This window comes from Callorhinus ursinus, unplaced genomic scaffold, assembly GCF_003265705.2.
Source record: "Callorhinus ursinus isolate GAN/ISIS: 27379988/994484 unplaced genomic scaffold, GSC_fseal_2.0 scaffold1, whole genome shotgun sequence".
Taxonomy (NCBI): domain Eukaryota; kingdom Metazoa; phylum Chordata; class Mammalia; order Carnivora; family Otariidae; genus Callorhinus; species Callorhinus ursinus.
The window spans coordinates 138656920-138678685 of NW_027397063.1; the positions used below are offsets into that span (position 1 = coordinate 138656920).

Below are 21766 nucleotides of genomic sequence, written 5' to 3' on the forward strand. Positions count from 1 at the left end.
AGATCAGGTCGCATCTGAGATAAGTTTGATACATGTATAGGATTTGGACATACAGATATGGAGGGAAGAATATTCCAGAAACAGGGAATGGTATGAGCAAGAGTATGGAGGCAGGCAGGAAAGGGAGAGCCATATATAGAGAAGGAAAGGAAGTCTCAGATGGAGTGTTACATTCATGAAAGAGAGGAGGAAGAAGAAATGGAGTTGACAAGATCAATCAGAGCCTGGTCTGGAAGTAGCTTGGCTATCTCTTGATTATTCAGAGCTGGGGAAAGTACCCATATTTCTTGTTCCCTACAGTGTTTTGAGCTGTCAGACCTCACCTTTTTTTAGATGATGAACTCTATATTAGAAATATTCAAAATAAGAATTCTTTATAACAATTCACCTAAAAACAAAGAGACATCTTGCATGCTAAAGACTTGAAAGCAGTATACACATGGCAAGTCCAGTTAGCACGTGTGTGACTTTGGATTGAGTCTCCTATTGGGATGAACTTGAAAGCTGATGCACTGTGCCTTTGAACTCAGAGCTGCAATGATGGCACTTGTATTTAGTGCCTGTTCTGTTCAGAAAAAAAGTATAAATCTTTACTTGTGAACTCTGTGATTTTTTTTTTCCTGAATACTTGTTCCTGTGTTTAAAGTGGGGGTGAGGGGGGATTCTAGTGACTGAATTCTGTAATTGGAGTCCTTTGAAGATAAATCCTGAGTAATGACTCATGTATTATAGGTTATTTTTAAGCCATTAGAAAAGTTGGAAGCTCATCAGAAAAAGCAGTGAGTATATATGTCACAGAGACCTCAAATCCAGATGACTGACTCGCATTCTTTTGTCACATTCAATGCTGTGTTCTTAAAACTACTTGGAAAATGATTTTTTAAATGAATTATTTTAGAACAAGAGAACTCAAGGATATAGTAGTTCTACTTGCTGTCATCTTTTTCAATTATTTTACTTCAGATTTCTTTTCCACAGCACACACACAAAAAAGTACTTCTTACTCATTTTGTAGTTATTAAGGAGAGTCATCAACAATGAAAATTAACATCCAAAAGTTTGAAAGTATTAAACTAAGCCTACAAAAATGAAATAGCAGGATTCTTCTCATTGCCACGTCAGCCTCTCTTCCTTCTTCCGTCACCCCTGCTGTGGACTTGCCTCTTGCCCTCCTGGGCTCCACATCCTGGGCACTGGTAGGAGCACTGAGCTGAGGTGTTCACTGTGATCACGTTCTGCAGAGAAAGAGTACCGAGGACCTCAGGATGCGAGAAATAGGGCTCATGCTCTTTGAAGAGGAAGCCTAATGTTCCTTGGGAGGCATGAACAAGAAGACACTAGGAACTTTCGAGAGACACGTAAAATGAAGTCCTGACAGTCTTGATGTTTCCACACGAGAACGGTGGGTCATGTAAGTGGCAGGAAAGAGCATCTCAGTGAAAGCATGGGCTGTGTCCTCAGTAAATTTATTGAGCACTTGGGGAAAGCATCATACTGCTTGGCTTAAGCCCATCGGCGAGTCCCTACCCCCACTCAGTCCTCCCCCACTGTCCTCTTACTGCGGCCACTCTGGCCACCAGTAGTTCCCCTCGTTGACCGTACTTTCGCTTGCCTTTGAGCTGTCCCCTCCACCTGGAGCAGGGTTCCCTCCCGCCCTTCCCTCTCACCCCCAGCACATCCCTGCTGTCTCTGCGGGTCTCAGTTTACAGTTCTGGCTAGAGGGGGGTAACATCCTGTAACATTTCACGGCATCATTATGTTTAGTTCCTGATGTAGACTACACGGTCTTTGGGGGACTGTCTCAGTCACACCCCACTAGCATTTAGCGGAGTGTGTGGAACAGACAGAGGACATCCAGACATCCAGAGTAAGGGAGAACAGAAGGACGAGAGGAAAGACAGAGGGAGGAAGAAGGAGGAGAAAGAATTCAATTCCCGCATGGGATTGAGCCAGGCACTGGAAGTAAAAATTTGAGTAAAGTGCCCTTGGCCACAGGAGCTCGAAGCCTCATGGGGAAGAGAGACTTGTACCAAATTATTAAAAATGCAGTGTGCGAAAACCTGTGCTAGTGGTGCACACACAAGTCTCCTGGGCCCCACAGGCTGGCTCCTGAGCATGAGTGAGACCTTGCTACGGATCTCAGGATAGTGGGCCCAGGAGGTCGGGCGATGAGATTGCCCTGGATGGAAGGTTGGCCACCAGGGTTGCCATGTACAGCCTCAGGTGCCCACAGGACTCTCCTTGCTTCCACCTGAAGGGGCTGGATCAAGCCTGTGTTTTGTGTAGGGACACTGAGGCTCTCTGGGCTTACATGCCCCAAATCATGGGAAAGCACAGGGGGCCACCACCCCCTTATTCCTGCAGGCACGATCTCTTGCCCGAACATGGAGGGGCTTCCAGCTTGAGCGTGGTTCTGATGAGCTGCTTGAGGCCAGAAGGTTTGCCTTCTACGCAGAGCTGGTCCAGCTTCCACTGTTGCTGTGATGCTGCTAGAAGAAAGAACACTATGGGCAACTATATACGAGCTTATCAAACTGGGGCATTAATGGGTGTGATCTTGTTTAAAGTGCTTAAAAATAAAAGGCTAATAGGAGATGCCCCAAGTGCCGTCCAAGTGAGTAGCTGTTCTTCCTGCGAGCTGTGGAAAAGCACAGGGAGGGGCGTCTGGGTGGCTCAGTCGTTAAGCGTCTGCCTTCGGCTCAGGTCATGATCCCAGGGTCCTGGGATCGAGCCCCGCATCGGGCTCCCTGCTCCGCGGGAAGCCTGCTTCTCCCTCTCCCACTCCCCCTGCTTGTGTTCCCTCCCTTGCTGTGTCTCTCTGTCAAATAAATAAATAAAATCTAAAAAAAAAAAGAAAAGAAAAAAGAAAAGCACAGGGAGAAGCGCACACCGGCCCTGCTGGGACTCCTCACCCCCAATCTGTCCTTCTGTCCTCGGTAATCTCCCTGGCGGCGGTGGGAAAGGAAAAGCAAATGAGCGTGAGGCTATGGGAGAAGCTTCCACGGTGATGGGGGCTCTTCATTGTTCTGTACGATTACAATGCAGTGGGAACTGGTGAGGGTTCAAATTAAAACAAGACTGCAGCCTGTGGAGTGGTTTACTTTTTTGTTCATTTGGCTCTTTATTAGGCAGTAGCTGTTGCGTATTTCTTACATGACGTCAGCTCTAATGACAGTAGCAACATCCTAATCATCAAGGGGCCCCTCCATCAGCTTTGACTGCAACAGAGGTCAGGGAAATCTCGTAGAAACCCTGGGCTCCACAGAGATGCAACATGGAAGCATGAAACTGTGGCGTGAGTCTGTCAGCTTTGCGGGCAGGCCCCTTCCTGTCCATTCTGCCCTTTGACCCATGGAAGGACAGTGGCCATGGCTGTGCATTTCTGATATGACTGGGTGCGTTAGCCTGTCCCGTGCATGAGAACCAGGAAGTTTGATCCCGAACCCTCCGCTCATGAATGCATGCGCCCCATACACTTTTGCCCTCACCGTGGACCCCGCACTGAACGGAGGGAGGGCAACTCCTTAATCCATCATGGCATTTTATTCTATACTTCCCTGGCATCTTAGCACAAACCATATCGAATTTTTCTTTTTCTCCAGATATCACCTAATTTAACACCTTGGCTAAAATTCTGTGCTTGCCTGGCTTTTAATACAGCAAATTTTGTTTGCAAATAGTTCAGGGAACGTCCTGATATTGGAGACAAATTCTACAGATGCTTCAGGTTCCATTTCATTTCCCAAACAATAGGAGCCAACTCTCAAGTACATGGTTTCGATTCATCCAGTCATTTGTGTTGATCCTCTGAGAGACAGACATCATCCTTGACAGGGAAGTAAAACGTGGGGATGCTTAGCCGTGCTTTCTCCCACGGAGCCTGCAGGACCACCATAGCGTCGGGCGTCCTGGTGTCTCGACTGCAGCCCCGCCCTTCACTGGGCCTGTCCTTCTCTCTTCCACCCTCACCTCAGGGGCCAGCCAACATCGGGAAGAGTAGCCCTGAGGCCAAGGCACAGAGACGAGGGGTGGTATCAGCTCCACTGTGAGCAGACCACAGACGGAGGCAGGGTGAGGAGAGCAGCTCCCATCGGCCATTCATGTGTGTCTCTGTGACACACTGCTCCAGGACACGGCTCCACACTGGTGGTTTTATGCCCAGGGCTCTCTGGTGATAACATAGGGGGCAGAGAAGAGCGAAAATGAAGGTTTTGAGGGAGGAGGTTATTTTCAAAATGTCCCCTTTCCGTCGCAGTTGTACAGTCTAGAGGCAAATACTGTGCTTGTTGAGGAGTGCTTGGGCACGTATGTCTTTTAGGAAATCAGTTATGATAGAGTGATGGAGCTGGTTCCAACATCTGGGCTGCTCTGTTTTGAGTGGCTGTGCTGGTCTGGGCAGGTTTCCGTGGTACAGGCAAACTCTCACCTGTGGGACAGTGGTGGTCAGAACCCACCTGGTCTGTCCTCATCGTGCTTGATGTGGTGCTGCCAGGCCGGCTCCTCAAAAGAGATCAGTCACTGAATCAAATCACAGCCTCAAACCGGGTCCTTTTCCTGAACTGGGCCTAGCCCTCCCTCCTCTTGCCACAGTCAGCTATTACCACACTAACACACGGCCCAGTAACATAACAGACCACACTAACACACGCCCAGTCACATAACAGAGGCCCACGGCATTGCCCCACTAAGCATTTCTTCCTTGGTCATCTGATTGTAGGTCACCTGGTTCCGCTCATCTCGGCGGGGCTCAGCTAGGCTCGGCCCAGCCCGCAGCTCGGATCCAGCTCTGCTCTGTTCCTCAAGGCCAGTGGACTAGTCAGAGCCAGGTCCTCTCAGGCAAGTGGCAGAAGCACAGAAGTCCAAACCCATCATGCGAGTCCATTCCTGGCTGCTGCCCGTGTCATGTCCACTGACACCCGCATTGGCCAAACCAGGTCATGTGCTCAGGCCCAACATCAAGGAGATGGGAAGTATCTCTGCCCCGTGAAGCCAAATCAAGTCACAGGGCCAAACCCAAGTGGATATTTGTGGAAAAATAACATAAACTCTCACACTATCACAGGGCCTGGCCGCATGAGGTCAATCCCGTATCCGTCTTCCTGTTTCTCTCTTGCTGCTTATGCTGAAACATAACCCTGCCTGTATTAATGATGGTATAACCACAGCACTGGTGGGATCATTAGCTCACATGTGAGAGAATGTGATCTAGAAGGCACCGCAGTTATGACGCTGGCCTGGGCTATTCCCAGCAGTGGGCTGGCGTAACATGCAGGCTTCTGTTTGGAAATTTGAGGAGGCTAGTCCTGTTCTCAGCTGAGGAACCATTCTTAGTGCCCGCCCCCCCCCCCATGTACTGTTTGTACATATATCTGTCTCCTCCTGGGCAACTCTCATTTCCTCCTGGAGGAGACACCTGCCCCTTTGTCCCCCATGTTTGCCCCTCTGCCCCACCCAGTTCTGTGAAAGCCTCCCGGCGAATGCCTATAAAATGGCAGAAGCCTCAGCTTTGCACCACAGGTGGTTAGCAGTATGAACTTGGGCTGCTTGTTACATCATTTTAATTGTAGCGCATTAGAGATGGAGATGCCCTCAGAGATCATCTAGTTCAGCACTGTCCAAACTTTCTACAGTTGGAAATGTAGATCCATACTGTCCAGGACAGTAGCCATTGCCACTTCAAATGTGTCTGGTGGAGCTGAGGAAGTGAATTGTAACTTCATTTAATTTTAATTTAGATTTATATTTAAATAGCCACACGTGGCTAGTCATTACCGTATTAGACAGTGTAGATCTGGTTAATCCCTCACTGGCCCAGAGTAGATATCAGATAGTTCTTGAATGAACGAGAAGGAGGGAAATGACTCCCACCCAACATCACCCAGCAAAGTGGTGGCAAAGCCAAAGTAAGACCCTGGGACATGGACAGGCTGGCCTGGGCACATCCCCCGTGCCACGGCGCCTCCTCAAGGCCTGTATGTGTCTGCGCTAGCTTGGCCTTCTCTACCCATAGCCTTCCAACAATATCTGCACACCTCGTGGTCAGATAGGCTGGAGTGGGGGCTGGAAACCCCGAACTATTTTTCTGTCTTTAGTAATTTGAAGAGTGAGCATCAAAAACTCAATCAAACATCAAATAATTTTTACACAGTAGAAATAATATACACTTCCCATCCAAATGAAAACACAGGCTCCCAGCAATTTAATTATGCAAATGGGACATAAGCAGCAGCAAAACAGTGTTAAAGGGGAAGCTAAAATTTCCGGTGACATTTTCATTTCTGATTTCCTCTTTTGGTTAATATTATGCTGGTTTTCATGCACTGCTTAGGTGGATACTTTATTTCTTTGTGATAAGTGCCACTGCAAATTTATGCAAATAATACTAATCACTGTTGAGAAAAACGACAGTCATTACCAGCCCTACTGCCCACACGTGTTAGGCAGTGGCACTAGATGAGGGAGTCCTTAGCTGTGAATTTGATTAAATACGCTGGTCAGCAAAGCTGCTGTGGCAGAAAGGGCTATTTTCTTCCAGCTGCATGGAGAATTCTAGATACTAAAGTATAATTCCCACCTTTCTTCTACGGGAGGCCCAAAGTGAAAATCAAAAAGTGGGTACGGACTGTTGTGCCCCCACCTCCTCAGAGGAGCCCCATTCCCTGGCCCTTTCCCGTCAGAACCTGTCATAGGGTGGGTCCTTGGAAAGCCAACCTGGAGATGAGGATTTGGGTACAAGTAGTTTATTGAGAAAGTGCTCCTAGGAGAAACCTGTGAGGAGGGTGGAGGCATGGGACATAGAAGGAGAGAACGGCAAACAAGAGTGAGATCTCAGGCAGGGTCCCATGGAGGGTGGCTTCATCCTGATTCCACAGGGGCCACTGGATGTGTTTGTCCCCACCTGAGACCAGGGGACTGGGCTTTCATAATGTACGCTCCAAGTCATTCATGGGCTAGAGTCATCCTGAGGCACTTGCTGCTCCCTGGGAGGACTGGTAGAGCAGATGTAGGTCAAGGGCAGACCTCCGACAGGAGCCACTGGGGCAGGACTGTGGGTGGGCGCACAGAGACCAGAGAGGACTGAGCAGAGTGCTGGCCCTGTCCACCAGAACCTTACCCCGGGTCCCTGCCCACAGCTGGCACCCCTACCTCGTTGCTCTTTTTCCAAAGCACGTGGCGTCTCTTCCCTAGAGTTCCCCTTGGGCACTTGAGAGCTTCCTGGTACATGATGTCCAGGCTGCTGGGATTTTTTCATAATGGTTTTTATTCTGTCCAATCACATTGGTATTTTGGCAGCAGCCTGCAGGGTTTTAAACAGAAGGGTGAGTAGTGGAGGGAATCTATAGCAAGCCCAGTGCAGAAAGTGTTCAGATGAAGAAAGATACTCACAGGCAAGGCCAGCTAATAAGGACCCCACATAAGCCAGAAATTCAGTTTCAGCTTTTCTTCTTCAGCACCTGGGAATTTCCTGGGGATGCTGTAGAGAGCGCCACCTTGTCATGCCAGGACCTTTGGGGCTGGATCTCTGAGCAGCAGAGAGAGTGTCCAGCAGGCCTTCCTGCTGCCTCTGGAGCAGCCTCCCCACACCCGTGTCACTATTTGGCGGGGGACCGAATCCCAGGTGCCAGGCACCCTTATATCGAACCACTCAGATCTTACTGGAGAAAAATTGGAGCCCTAGATACTTTCTTCTTATTTACCTTCTTTCAAGGAAGGTGTTCTCTTTTTGGCTCTGTGCAAAGCAGAAATGCTATTTTGAAGGTGAACATGAAAGCTCTCTTGGCAAAGAAATTGCTTTGTTCCATTTGAGAAAGCTCTCTGCCTTTGAAAGAAGAGAGGGCGTGGGGCTCTGAGAACTTGATTAGCTCTCATCATCTTTCCCCCTGGTTTCCAGGGATGAGGCTAGACAGAAAGGCACACACGTTCTCCCCGTGGCTCTCTCTGGCCCCTCACCTCAGAGCTTCAAGGGCCACACATCCAGAACTGCCCGAGACTCTGGGATCCCTGTTAGGAGGGCAGACCCAGAGGGCCGAGCCTAGGGCCCGTGCAAGGGGAGAAGAACTGTGTTTGCACTTATCGTCTGTGGTTGAGGCTGGTTGGGCTGCTAAGTGGCTTTGAAAATCCTACCTTAGGAAATGAGGTTGGCAGCACCTCAGCACATCGCGCAGAGTGCATTGTAAACTGTTAAGTGTCAAGCAGTTCCAGTTGCTGGTGGTGGTGATGAACGCTGGGCTGCAGGACCTCAGAGTACTGTGTGTGTGTGCGTGCTTTGTCCTCTTCTAGCAGAGTGTTTGTTGGTGACGTGCCCCTCGGGTGCCAGCCCTGCCCTCACTCCATGTTGCAGAATAGGGCAAGTGGGGAGCCCCCTCCTCCACACGGGCCCTTGACTGCAGCAGTGACAGAGGGTGATGACAGTGACTCCTATTCCTGAGCTCCTCCCCTACCTGCCCCCCAGCCCATGCAAGGAGTCTGTCAGAACAACATCAATTTTATTTTATTAAAATTGTCTGCTCTTAAATAAACATAAAAATATATACTGTGTAATAGCACTTTAGAGCCCAGAAATGTAAAATTGAAAATAAAAGTGGAGTCCTCATCAGGATTTTGAGTAAGAAGACGTGGATTTGCGGTTGACTCATTATGTACACACATTCTCTCTGAGCCTCAGTTTCCCCATCTAGCAAACAGGACTAAGGCCTAGAAAGATTTGTGATGGTCCAATAAGATGATATGTGATAAACGTGAGCTGTAGAGTGCTCCTCATACAGAGTTAATGTCATCAGCGGCCTTAGCAAGGGGATTGGAGCCACTATAGGGCCCCTTTCCCTGTTTCCTGGATGAGGACGCAGAGCCCCAGGTCAGTTCAGACTCCTCCGTGGACCCCCAAGAAGTGACTGACAGCGGGGCTCTAGCCCCACGGCTTCCTGAGCAGGGCATACCACGTGCTGCAGGTGGACGCAGGGGTGGATGGCCTCGCAGGCCACCCGGAGCCCCGTCCTGCCAGCTGCCAGCCGGTGCCAGGCTCTGGAAGGCCAGTGCTGGAGACCTGCCTGAGGAGGCTAGCGGTGCAGTCAAAGGAGGGACAGACCATGGGTGTTTGTAAAGGGGAGTGGTTGTGGACTGGGGTGAAATTTCTCCCGCCCCTTTGAGTCAGCCCCGCGCCTGCCTGTACCAGCAAGTTCTCTCCTTAAACCTCCAGGGCATTGACTCCTTGTCCTTGAAACCTGGTGAGAAGTGGACGTGTGCCCTCGTGCAGAAGCTACGCAGGCAGAAGCCCACAGCACACTCCTCTCCCCACTCTCTTTCTTAAACTGGGCCCCGGTAACACTGGAGAAAGTTTCAGAGGGAGGGGGTTGAAGTTCTACCACTATCATTTCCTATTGCATTTTCTTACAGGCTTGAAGCTTTGTAGGGAGGAACCTTTAGTGCATGCTATCTTCCGAGAGCTCTTGCTGGCTGTTCTCTCTTGTACAGAAAGTGTTTTCCTCCAGAGGCAATTTCATTAGTGTGGTGGTTTTCCTGGTAACAGTAGTGGGGTCCTGCCAGGAGTGCCTGAGGCTGGGACTCTGCATGTCGCAGGGGTGGTGAACCAGAGGGAGCCCCAGTTCTCCCTCCCATGAGCTGAGAGTCTGGGTAGAAGCTGCGCTCATGTTCTGTGTGGCTGAAACTACGTATGACGAGACTCTATATACCGTCAGCTGACATAGCTGTTTCCTTCTGCCCACCCTCCCTCTGGGCATCTCTCCCTCTCCTTTTCTCTCTCTCTGTCCGAAAGCCTTGTTCTAGAAGAAGTTTGCAGTTTTTCCTGTTTTCAAGGTAAGGATTTCTTTATAAGCATGTGGAGCATTTTTTATTTGGGTGACCTCATGTTGATGTGTTCCTTTCCATTTTTTTGCATATTCCTTGAGAGCCTTGGGCTGGACAGTTTTGAAATATCCAAAACAAGAAATAATGTGAGATGAGAAAGTCAGTGATGTTCAAAGACCACTATATCCTTTCTTTCTGTCCTCATGCTTTTGACATCCAACTCCCTTAAATCTTATGCCTCCAGGACACACCTGTTTTGCAAGGACCAATTTCCGTGGTGTAGGCTAGCATTATGCACAGCACTCTTTAACAAAATAGTTCTTTGCTTATGCCTATCACAGGCTGTAATTTTCTCACATCTTGTGTCATTAGCGGTTGTGACTTTTTTGCAAGAGGGATAAAGTCTTTCATTTTGTCTTACTATCTCTTGAATTTTTAGTGTGTTCCCAAGAAACATTCGCTACCACTGAGACATATTTTAATAATTTCCAATCTCATTAAACTTGATGATATGAAGATGAAGATATTCTTACCTAACTTGTTAGGGATTCATGAAACAAATGAAAATAGAGATTGATAAATATTCAACATTGCTGATCACTTTTGTCACCAGTTTTTAAGTCCCAGGTAATGAAATCTGATTCTTTACCCTCAGATCATCTTACTATAAAGTTAACCAGCATTAAAGGCCTGTTGTGCCTTAGTTCCTAGCTCAAATTAAGCTAACTTATGACTCCACTCTTAATGAGTATGTGTAATAGTGTTGTTTCATGATTTAATTATCCACTCTACTTGTCTTGCAAAGAACACTATTAAGAAGAAGGAATCGGGTGCCATTGTTAAAAACACCTTTTAAAAAATCACTTGACAACCATCCCAGTTTTGTTTCTCCCATTTATATAACCAGCAGTTTCCTATCAGTATCAATTTACCTGTGTTGCCCTTTCTCTCTGTCACCTTCAGCGTTAGAAATTTTCACCCTGCTCTAAATTCTCGGTGCCGAGGAAACGAGCCATCATTTTGACTGTCCCTTTCCCCTCTAGCTGTGACATACCAGAGCCCTGTTTCAGTTGTTCCTTCCCCCTTTGTCTGAGTCTTCTTTATTTCCACTCCTTCAAAGGATGAATGAAAACAAAAGTTAATTAAACATGAAACTTTTTTTTTTTTTTTTTACTATTTATAGTTAATTCTTTTCCATAAACCTTCAAATCCATTCTGGTTATTAATACATACATCGCAGATATCTATCTTTAGGCAGTAAACTTCAAAGCCCCAGAACTGGTTCTTTGTTTAAATGGTACGTAGCCACACAAGGGGACTTCCTGCCGCCCCTTCGGAGCATGTGTGGAAGTGGAGGGCTGGCGGCAGAGGAGGCCCGACTGGGAAGCACCTGCAGAGCTGCCCCGCGTCGCTCCCCATAGCTCACTGTTCTGTGTATTTTATGGACAAGCATGAAACCTCTAAAGATGCATAGAGCAGATGCACTGATTTAAAAAATACCTGTCTCTCTCTATTTGTTTATATGTATATATCTTCATGCCCTACAAAGAAAAATAATCCATAAGAAAATTCCCCCAAAGTCATTGTAGAGGTCCAGAAATGTAGAGCTGGAAGGAACCCAGGATATCAGGTGAGACACCCTCTCTGTGTAGCCAAGGCTTGGGGTCCCCCCAGCATGATGGGGGAGGGATAGGGTGGGGGGGACAAAGAACCGAGTGGCCAATCGAACCTCAAGAGACTCAACAGGCCTCCATCTGAGAGTAGATGAGGCAGCCTCTCAACCCTATTCACAAAAATAATTTTAGCAAAGGTTCCTGTAGGTTAAGCCTTCTCCAATTTGCAACGCCTTTCACAGACCTCCATGTTCCGCCCTCTTCCCGTCACCATAGCAACGCACTTCTAATAAAGGAGGAGAGGGCAAGAAGCAATTTTGCAAATGTGACCTTCTCCTACCCTCAGTTTTGCCAGTGCGTGGGGGGTTCTCCTTGGTTGTCCTGTCCTGTGAACTTATAGTCTCCTCTCAAGATCTTAACATCTTATAATAAATAGCCCCCAGCCACTAAAATAGGAAAGCCAGACCTGGAAGCTTTAATAACTTGGCACTAAGTATTCTACTTAGAACAGGAGTTCCCAAGTGCTAGTCCATGGCCCGGCTGCTATGGAGTCCAGAAGGCCCCAGTCCAGGCCAGCTGAATCACGGTCTCCAGTCATGGTTCCCAGGAGCCCGAATCCTTAATGCTGCCCACTAAGATGCCCCCAGGTTTGCCAGTCCTGGTGTATTTTATACTAAAGCTGTCCCACATAGCCAGCATCCCAGCACTGTCTCTATGTCCTGTGCAGCAAACGAATGGAAAGTGAAAGAGCTCATACCAAACCCTGCATGGATGACAAAAGGGAACAGCAAGAACTGTTTTAGACAAAAACGAAGGTTATCATAAGATGGCACTATCCTTAGTTACCCTTAGGTAAAGTAGGAAAGATGTCAGAATTTAAAAAAAAAAAACAAAACTAGACATCAAGACAAAGAAAAAGGAATGCAGGCCAAGGCAGGTGGAAACATCTACTGATTTCAGCTCTTTCCCCAAGCACATTCCCAGCATAGAGCCCTCAGTCCTGATTAGGTATCTAACTTCTCTGCACTAATTTTTCTGGGTTTTTTGGTGCATCTCTGTTGAAAAGGATGTGGAAAGTCTCAGTCATAGACAGAAATGAGCAGAAACTACAAAGCACCAGTTCCCCTCTGTGAATGCATGTCTGTTGAGGCCATGTGCACTGTTAGGTTTTGCTGTTATAGCATTAGATCCCACTGGCAATCAGTTTGCAGTTTGAAATTATCCAGGTTACACTTGTCTGCATGATTCAGTTCAGTGAATTGATCTGAAATATCTCTGGATAATGTCCTCACAATTTATTCTGACTGATACAGTCTAAGATGGAACCTTCTGGAAAGATTCTTTCTCATGTCTGGATTGGGCGTGGCCATGCATAAGTTATTCAGAAGTGTGTTATCAGCTTGCCCTCTGGATCTCAATGCACAATGCTTTGCTTGAAAAAAAAAAGTCTCAGAAATTCCAGATGAGATGACTAGAAAGTATGTTTAAAGGTTAAAGTTGGTTTAAAGGTTGGTGCCACCCTTGTGAAAGAAAGGATCTTAAACTCTCTTGTCTGTCACACCATCTGGCCATCCAAGCAGCATAGTGCAAGCTTAGTCTTAGTCCATTGAGCAGCTGAGATTTCTGGCTTCCAACTAGGATTGTCACTGGGAAGATGGGAAGCCCTAAATACTGTCCTTTTGTACCACTAGTGTGGTTAATCATGATGAAATCAATTTGATTCTTGCTTGGGCTTGACTATTTTCCAGAATTTTCTTAAAATCATGTGAATGTTTGATTGGAATTCACAGATGTTGAAAAAGCCCCCAGATTTGCTTTGTAGTGGATTCTTTTAGGGTAGATCGGCTTTGAAAGGGAAATGTGGATCTGTTGGTTTATGTTTTATTTTTCTCCCCTTGGCTGGAGAACCTCGGCTTACTAGAGGAACAGCCGCATCCCACAGGCCATACAATGGTCATGCTCAGATTTTCCATGGTTACTGAAGAAAGGCCCAGGGGCTTTTAAGACCCAACATCCCAAGATCTTACTTCGTTTAATTATGATTCTATACTTCTACAACAGGTACATTTTCACATTTTATTTTATTTTTAAAAGCGATTTATTTTAGCTTATAGAAAGTTGGAAAGACATTTAAGAGGAAAGAAAAATTATACCATAGTCCCAGATAAATTGTTGGTTATAACTTTGGTGTATTTTCTTCTAATCATATGTCTGCTTGTTCCATATTAATATTTATCACTTGCTCTTTATAAGGCACTAAGGAACAATCTGAAGTTATTAACAGTCAGTCAAAGAGAGATCGATGGAGTTATTGGGAAATTCTTGTTAAGTCCACATGGGGAAAACAAAGTGCTAAGAAATTTGTCTCAAACAACTTTCAAGAGTCTACAAGTTTGGCACAGGTATTGGGAGTGAGGATAAAGGTGGATTGCAGAGAAAATGTTCATTTTTCCCTTGAGTCTGTAAAATAGTTAAGAAAATGTATAGGTAAATGTAGAAAAAAAAGAAACTGAGGAATTCTAAGTGATGCTGTGACACTTTTGTTACCCTGGGGTTGGGGATATGGACAGAAAACAAAAAGCATAAGAATAACCTTAGGTAGACATTTTTCTTCATGTTCTTACTTTTTTTTTTTTTTTAGGATCTAAGAGCAAGGAATTAATGTTAAGCAGTCAGGTTTTATTCTATAGTTGCACACATTATTAACCCAAGAACACTCCATTTTCTTAAGGTAATTGGAGTAGATTAGCTGTCAAGAACCCAGGAGCACAGGCCCAGTTTGAATTGATTTGCCCAAATGGTTCTGCTCTCTTGACGAGTCCTTTACATGCGTCACTGCTGTGCCATTTCCTTAACTGTTGGCCCCAAGGAGACAGGCCTGCCTGACGCAGTCAGGACTAACGAGGTCTCTCACCCTAATGAACGGTTGCAGGCCTGACCCGCAGAGCTAACCCATACCTAAGTCGGTCTAAGGGCAACTCCCTTCTTTCACCCAAATGGTTGCTGTGCCTGAAAGAGTTCATTAGAAAGTTTAATGATAGTCCAAGAGCAGGGACCTGAGGCTGCTTCAGTGTTTTTGTGGGAGGGGTGTGTGTGTGCGTGCGTGTGTGTGTATGTTACATGAGCAAACCCTTTAGTCTTTGTGAAAACACCATGCCAAGTGCTAAGCTCCAGATCTCGGGGACCACCCTCCCCCAGAGATGGGCCATTCCTCCTGGCTCCCTGTATCCTCCTTGCCTCTTTTCTCTCTAACCTCTGTAGCCACTGTGAGCATACCAGCAAGGCTCAGCAAAAGCCCAGAACCCCAGACTTCTTCCATGGCCGTGGCTGGACTCCTTCCACAGCCTTCGCTCTGTTGCCTGGAACTACTCTGAGGCCCAAGTGAAAATGTGGGCATAGAAGTCCTTTAAGCCACAGAGTGCTGAAGGCTGGGGGCTCTTTGGAGCTTTTAGATACTTAGGGGTGATCAGACCTCTTAGTTTGTGGCTTGGCTCTGAGCCTCTCACTCTGCACTCTTTACCTTGATAATGCACCCGCTTCTTGCAGCATCATTGCCTGTCCATGCCCAGCTCTGGTCCCTGAAGCTTCATTCCTGGATGGGTTTGCAGAATAGTAGGAAAATAGTTAGACTTAATCTGACTGGTTTTGCCTGTAAGAACTGCCTAGGTAAGCATTGCCTGAAGAATTGGGATAGCATGTGAGCAGTGGCCAGCCTTGGGACATGTCCAAACGTGCTCCGATTGTCAGATAATTTGTAAAACAAAGAACAAGAACCATATGATCCTCTCAATAGATGCAGAAAAATCATTTGACGAAGTACAGCATCCTTTCTTGATCAAAACTCTTCAGGGTTTTATAGGGATAGAGGGTACATACCTCAATATCATAAAAGCCATCTATGAAAAACCTACAGCCAATATCATTCTCAATGGGAAAAACTGAGAGCTTTCCCCCTAAGGTCAGGAACGCGGCAGGGATGTCCACTCTCACCACTGCTATTCGACATAGTACTAGAAGTCCTAGCCACAGCAATCAGACAACAAAAAGAAATCAAAGACATCCAAATCGGCAAAGAGGAAGTCAAACTCTCACTCTTTGCAGATGATATGATACTGTATGTGGAAAACCCAAAAGACCACCTCAAAACTGCTAGAACTCATAGAGGAATTCAGTAAAGTGGAAGGATATAAAATCAATGCACAGAAATCAGTGGTATTCCTATACACCAACAACAAGACAGAAGAAAGAGAAATTAAGGAGTCGATCCCATTTCCATTTGCACCCAAAACCATAAGATACCTAGGAATAAATTTAACCAAAGAGGCAAAGGATCTGTACTCAGAAAACTATAAAATACTCATGAAAGAAATTGAGGAAGACACAAAGAAATGGAAAAACGTTCCATGCTCATGGATTGGAAGAACAAATATTGTGAAGATGTCAATGCTAGCTAGAGCAATCTACACATTCAATGCCATCCCCATCAAAATACCATCCACTTTTTTCAAAGAAATGGAACAAATAATCCTAAAATTTGTACGGAACCAGAAAAGTCACCAAATAGCCAGAGGAATGTTGAAAAAGAAAAGCAGAGCTGGTGGCATCACAATTCCAGACTTCCAGCTCTATTACAAAGCTGTCATCATCAAGACAGTATGGCACTGGCACAAAAACAGAGACATAGATCAATGGAACAGAATCGAGAGCCCAGAAGTGGACCCTCAACTCTTTGGTCAACTCATCTTTGACAGAGCAGGAAAGAATGTCCAATGGAAAAAAGACAGTCTCTCCAACAAATGGTGTTGGGAAAATTGGACAACCACATGCAGAAGAATGAAACTGGACCATTTCCTTATACCACAGACACAAATAGACTCAAAATGATTGAGAGACCTAAATGTGAGACAGGAGTCCATCAACATCCTAAAGAAGAACACAGGTAGCAGCCTCTTCAACCTCCACCTTGCCACAGCAGCTTCTTCCTAGAAACATCGCCAAAGGCAAGGGAAGCAAGGCAAAGATGAACTATTGGGATTTCATCAAGATAAAAAGCTTTTGCACGGTAAAAGGAAGCAGTCAACAAAACCAAAAGACAACCAACAGCATGGGAGAAGATATTTGCAAATGGCATATCAGATAAAGGGCTAGTATCCAAAATCTATAAAGAACTTACCAAACTCAACACCCAAAGAACAAATGATCCAACCAAGAAATGGGCAGAAGACATGAACAGAGATTTTTCCAAAGAAGACATCCAAATGGCCAACAGACACGTGAAAAAGTGCTCAACATCGCTCGGCATCAGGGAAATCCAAACCAAAACCTCAATGAGATACCACCTCACACCAGTCAGAATGGCTAAAATTAACAAGTCAGGAAACGACAGATGTTGGCGGGGATGTGGAGAAAGGGGAACCCTCCTCCACTGTTGATGGAAATGCAAGTTGGTGCAGCCACTCTGCAAAACAGTATGGAGGTTCCTCAAAAAGCTGAAAATAGAGCTACCATATGACCCAGCAATTGCACTACTGGGTATTTACCCCAAAGATACAAATGTAGTGATCCAGAGGGGTACTTGGACCCCGATGTTTATAGCAGCAATGTCCACAATAGCCAAACTGTGGAAAGAGCCAAGATGTCCATCGACAGATGAATGGATAAAGAAGATGTGGTATATATACACAATGGAATATTATGCAGCCATCAAAAGGAATGAAATCCTGCCATTTGCAATGACGTGGATAGAACTGGAGGGTGTTATGCCGAGCGAAGTAAGTCAGTCAGAGAAAGACAAGTATCATATGATCTCACTGATATGAGGAATTCTTAATCTCAGGAAACAAACTGAGGGTTACTGGAGTGGTGGGGGGTGGGAGGGATGGGGTGGCTGGGTGATAGACATTGGGGAAGGTATGTGCTATGGTGAGCGCTGTGAATTGTGTAAGACTGTTGAATCACAGATCTGTACCTCTGAAACAAATAATACATTATATGTTAAAAAAAAGAAGAAGATAGTAGGAAGGGAAAAATGAAGGGGGGGAAATCAGAGGGGGAGACGAACCATGAGAGACTATGGACTCTGAGAAACAAACTGAGGGTTCTAGAGGGGGAGGTGGGGGGGGAGGATGGGTTAGCCTGGTGATGGGTATTAAAGAGGGCACGTACTGAATGGAGCACTGGGTGTGTTATACGCAAACAATGAATCATTGAACACTACATCAAAAACTAATGATGTAGTGTATGGCAATTAACATAACATAATAAAATTAAATTTTAAAAAAGTAGTCAGTATGGCATCCATTTCCTTGGGAAAGCAAAACCAAGACATTTGAGGGGAGAGAGAAGCTGGCAGAAGTTGATTGAATGGAACAAGGGGGAAATAGACATGTAGGGATTAGAGACACAAAGAGTCCTTGTGCTGGCCAGTTCTAATCTCTCACATCGACTCCAGTGCACTGAGTCCAGAAAGCTCAGCGACAGCAGGATTGTAAAATCTGTGGCAGGAAACAGCTCTTAGCTTCGGGGGAGAAACACATTTAACTGTCCTGAGAGGAAACACTGGTCCTGTGGACTTAGGGCCAATTAATGTGATATTAATCTGAAAGATCTTCATGCTCACACAAATTAGGGAACTTGAATTCTGGTGCTTATATTTTAATAATCCTGTATATTTCTGTATTTTTATTCCCCATTGCAATAACATTTGTCAAATCTAATGCACTTTTCTAACAGATACCCTTCTTTTGTGAAGAGGCTTATTTTTTCATTCAAATGGCTTAAATCCCTATCATATATATAAAAAAGGTGTTTATTGCTATATTGAATTAATGAAAACTTGGAAATAATCTAAATGTTCAACCACAGGGACCTATTATATAAATGTTGGTCCATCTATATAATAGAATACTGTGCAGTTCTTAAAAACAATATGGTAGAACTATATGTGTTGATAGAAAAAGGTGTTTATGACATCAGGATGCACAACTGTATTTATAGTATGATCCCATTTTTATAAGTACTGAATAGATATGAGGTTGATATCTATGAGAAATAGATATTTCTAAGGTTAGAAATGAGTCTGTAAGGAATAGCCATGAATAGTGTGTCCCTGTAAAAGTGAAAGTTGTAGAGGGAAAATTTTATTTTTTTATTCATGCTTATATGTATTCATCCCTAGCATTTGGTTTTTTTTAACAGGGAGCATGGACTTCGGGGTTTTTTTTTTTTTTAGAAACCAGATTTCCTTTAAAATTAAACACCAGTGGAAAGAAAAAGATCACTAGAGCCACCAGATACTGTAATTTCCTTAAACTAGATTCGCTGCTCCCTGGATAGAGCCAAGAAGTTTAGAACATGTGAAAAAACAGAGATTTCAATGTAGCCAAAGTAGCCAATCGAGGTCCTTCATTACCCTCTGTTTAAGAATTGGGACTATTGATACACACAGTAACTTGGATGGATCTCAAAGGAATTATGCTGAATCAAAGAAACGAGTGTCAAGAAGTTACAGAGAGTATGCTTCCATTTATCTGACACCCTCGAAACACCATCACTCTGGGGACAGAGAAGAGATCAGTGGTTTACCAGGGTTTGGGAACAGGGCTAGCAGAGGGGGATTGTTTCTGGCGATGGAACCATTCTGGATTGTGATTGTGGTGGTGGTGAACATGAATTTTCATGCCCGAATTCATAGAACTATACACAGAAAAGTCCATTTTATTCCATGCTAATTAAAAAAAGATTTTCTTAAGCAATGAAATAAAGGAACAGGGAACCGAGGGGGATCGTGTGTCTGACCTCACATAAGAACTTGGCTGTAGTCTTGCAGTTGTCAGCACCACATATTCTCTCCTCTACATGGCTGGCTCTCCTTGGCTGAGTCTCAGAGGCAACCTCCCCTTACCTCTGTGCCCAGCGCACCAGTCCCTCCACCCGACAACTATAAGGGATTGTTTAGTTTGTGTCTGAGCAAATCTCGTATCAGGAAGCTCAAGACCTTTGAAGACTGTATATTGGATTTACATATATGCCTCCTATGGGACTTTTTCCCTACAACTTGCCCCAAGGGAATCTAATTTTGCTCTCTGATGATAAAATAAGGCCAACCCCTCTTACAATTCCAGAAACATCTGTTTACTGCAGTCATCTCTCTGCTCTCTCAGAGTCCCATAACTCTTGCTATGTTCAGGTTTTGAGAGCCTCCAGCTTTCTGGTCTCTTTTTTCTGAACCCACATTGGCCAGAAGAGAGTGCTCCTCTGTCTGTGGTCTGGCAGTGGGGGACGGAGCTGGCCAGCTCTCCTGCCCATCCTAACACAGGTTTTCGGTCAGTGGTACTGATGGTCACATCGCCGTCTCTGGAAGCCATATCGCTCTGTGGCCTCGAACTGTGCAAACACTGCCTTTTCACATCTGCGGCTGGGAAGCCTCCCTCCCCTCGTATTCCTGAGTAGGTTCTTCGTCTTTCACTGTTGAATTGCACATTTAACCTGTTCGGTTACATCCTCCTGGGGTGATCATCCCAAACTATCCAGAATCCTGTGGGGCGCTAATCTGTCACACCCACCATCCTTCCCAGCCTCAGGCTCAGACATGCCAAGTCTTCATCTCTGTCAGTGTTGCCCCTCTTTCTAGAAGATTTGAGGAGGGAAGATGCCTGAGCTTCCTCTCTGCCCTGTCACCCGTGACTCACTGGGAGAGCCTGTTTCATGGGAAGAGAAAGGGCAACGTACCCTTAAGGTTTCCTCTGCCCGTATTCCCTTCTGGAAAGATCCTCTGTGTTCCCAATATTGTCACTTTTTATATGTGACTGTTAATTGTATGCCTTGATGCTAGTTTGGGTTGGTGGGGCAGCATGGCGCCACATAAATACAAGTTATCATCCTAATTGGCATCACTGCATACTTAAGCAGGTTTGAAACCTTGAGGTCTTCTCTGGCACTTCATGGGTGTGTAGTTATTATGAAATTACTACACATCTGGATGTCTCATTTCCATAATTGCTGCACTTGAAAGGTGACTACCGGCCTGTTCTAGAATGAAAAGGTGTTAATTATGTTAATAATCGGGAATTCCGAAGCAGCTTCTCTGAGTGAGTGCTGGAGGGGTGTGGGTTCCAGAGACCACAGAGAAGACAGGTAGCCAGTGACCTGGTGCCAGTGTCCGAGCAAATGGACATAAAAGGAAGTAGAGACACTATAAAGAAATGTGAGAAAAACATCTAAAGGAAAAGCAGATTATAAAAGGCCATTGAGGCAATTTTTTGGCGTGACTGAAAAGTGCACTTGATATAATGAGGTAAATTAAATAGACCAGGGATGTGGTGGAGTTGCTTCTGAGCAAAGTGTTCTATGGACTTTGTCTGTCAAGATACCTTCTTCTAAAACATACTTAAGATGTGAGGGTAAATGGAGAGAGAGTGCTAGATCACCTTCCCCCCCACCTCAGAAGCCAGGGGTTTATTTCCAAACCTTTTTCTTTTCCTCATTTCACCAAGAAATAAATAAAATAACTCACCCCAAAGCAGTGTGCTGGGCTACTTATCAAGAGCTTGGAAACACCAAGACAGAGATCCTAACGTATAAATGCAGTGTTATCCAAAACTGACCTGTTTTATATAACTACTAAACTGCTTGGTCAAGAGACTGCATTCAATTCAGAGCCCTTACATAAAACATTTGCCACTATGTTCTAAAGACCCTGCTCTTGATGGGGTGAGAAGGGGATCTGGCTTCTGGGTCGGTGGTCTCTCAGATTGCTAGGCTGGCAAATGGTACCCCTGTCCTCTGTGTGCCTCCCAAAGCCCCAGACACTGTCAAACAGGACCATTTCTATAGGACCTTGAAATAGCTAAACTGTCCATTCTCACCAATCAGGGCCACTCAACTTGGGAAAAAAAGACACTTCATTAAAAACAGCTTAGACTATCTTAAAACAGACCTTACACATGACCCCCCCCCCAAACACACATTTTGTGTGAGCTTTTTCTTTTATCCCTAGACCCCCGAACCTATACCCTATTGACCGTAAGCTTCATTTGCCTTAAGTCTGCCATTGACCTAATATTTTTCTTTTTACCCTTTTTAACCAGAGGAGGTAGTATGTAATACTGTCCTACTGCATGTGTCCTCTTGTGCATATATAAGCATGTAAATGTAACTTTCTTTAACTTGTAGTTAATACATTTTCCAACAAAGGTAGAGTAATCTAGTTGAAGAGGAGAAGTGGGGATTGTAGCAGGCAGGCGTTTCAATCACAGATTCTAAATTGCACTTCAGTTAATAATGAAATTCTTGCAGGAATTAGCTGCAAACTTGTACTCAGGAATCAAATTTGAAGAGTTGTCCATATC

At 45.3% G+C, this 21766-nt stretch overlaps 1 protein-coding gene and 1 long non-coding RNA gene across 5 annotated transcripts in view; one reads left to right on the forward strand and one right to left on the reverse strand.

The window, feature by feature from the left end:
• The window catches only part of ULK4 (unc-51 like kinase 4), a 608666-nt gene that overhangs the window by 525873 nt on the left and 61027 nt on the right, over nt 1-21766 (forward strand). The window lies entirely within an intron of this gene.
• On the reverse strand, nt 6893-20427 carry LOC141371365 (uncharacterized). The gene is made up of 4 exons (XR_012376276.1): nt 20148-20427; nt 14938-15009; nt 7147-7297; nt 6893-7046 (listed from the first exon to the last, which is right to left on the reverse strand). It is a non-coding gene; the product is annotated as an uncharacterized lncRNA (long non-coding RNA).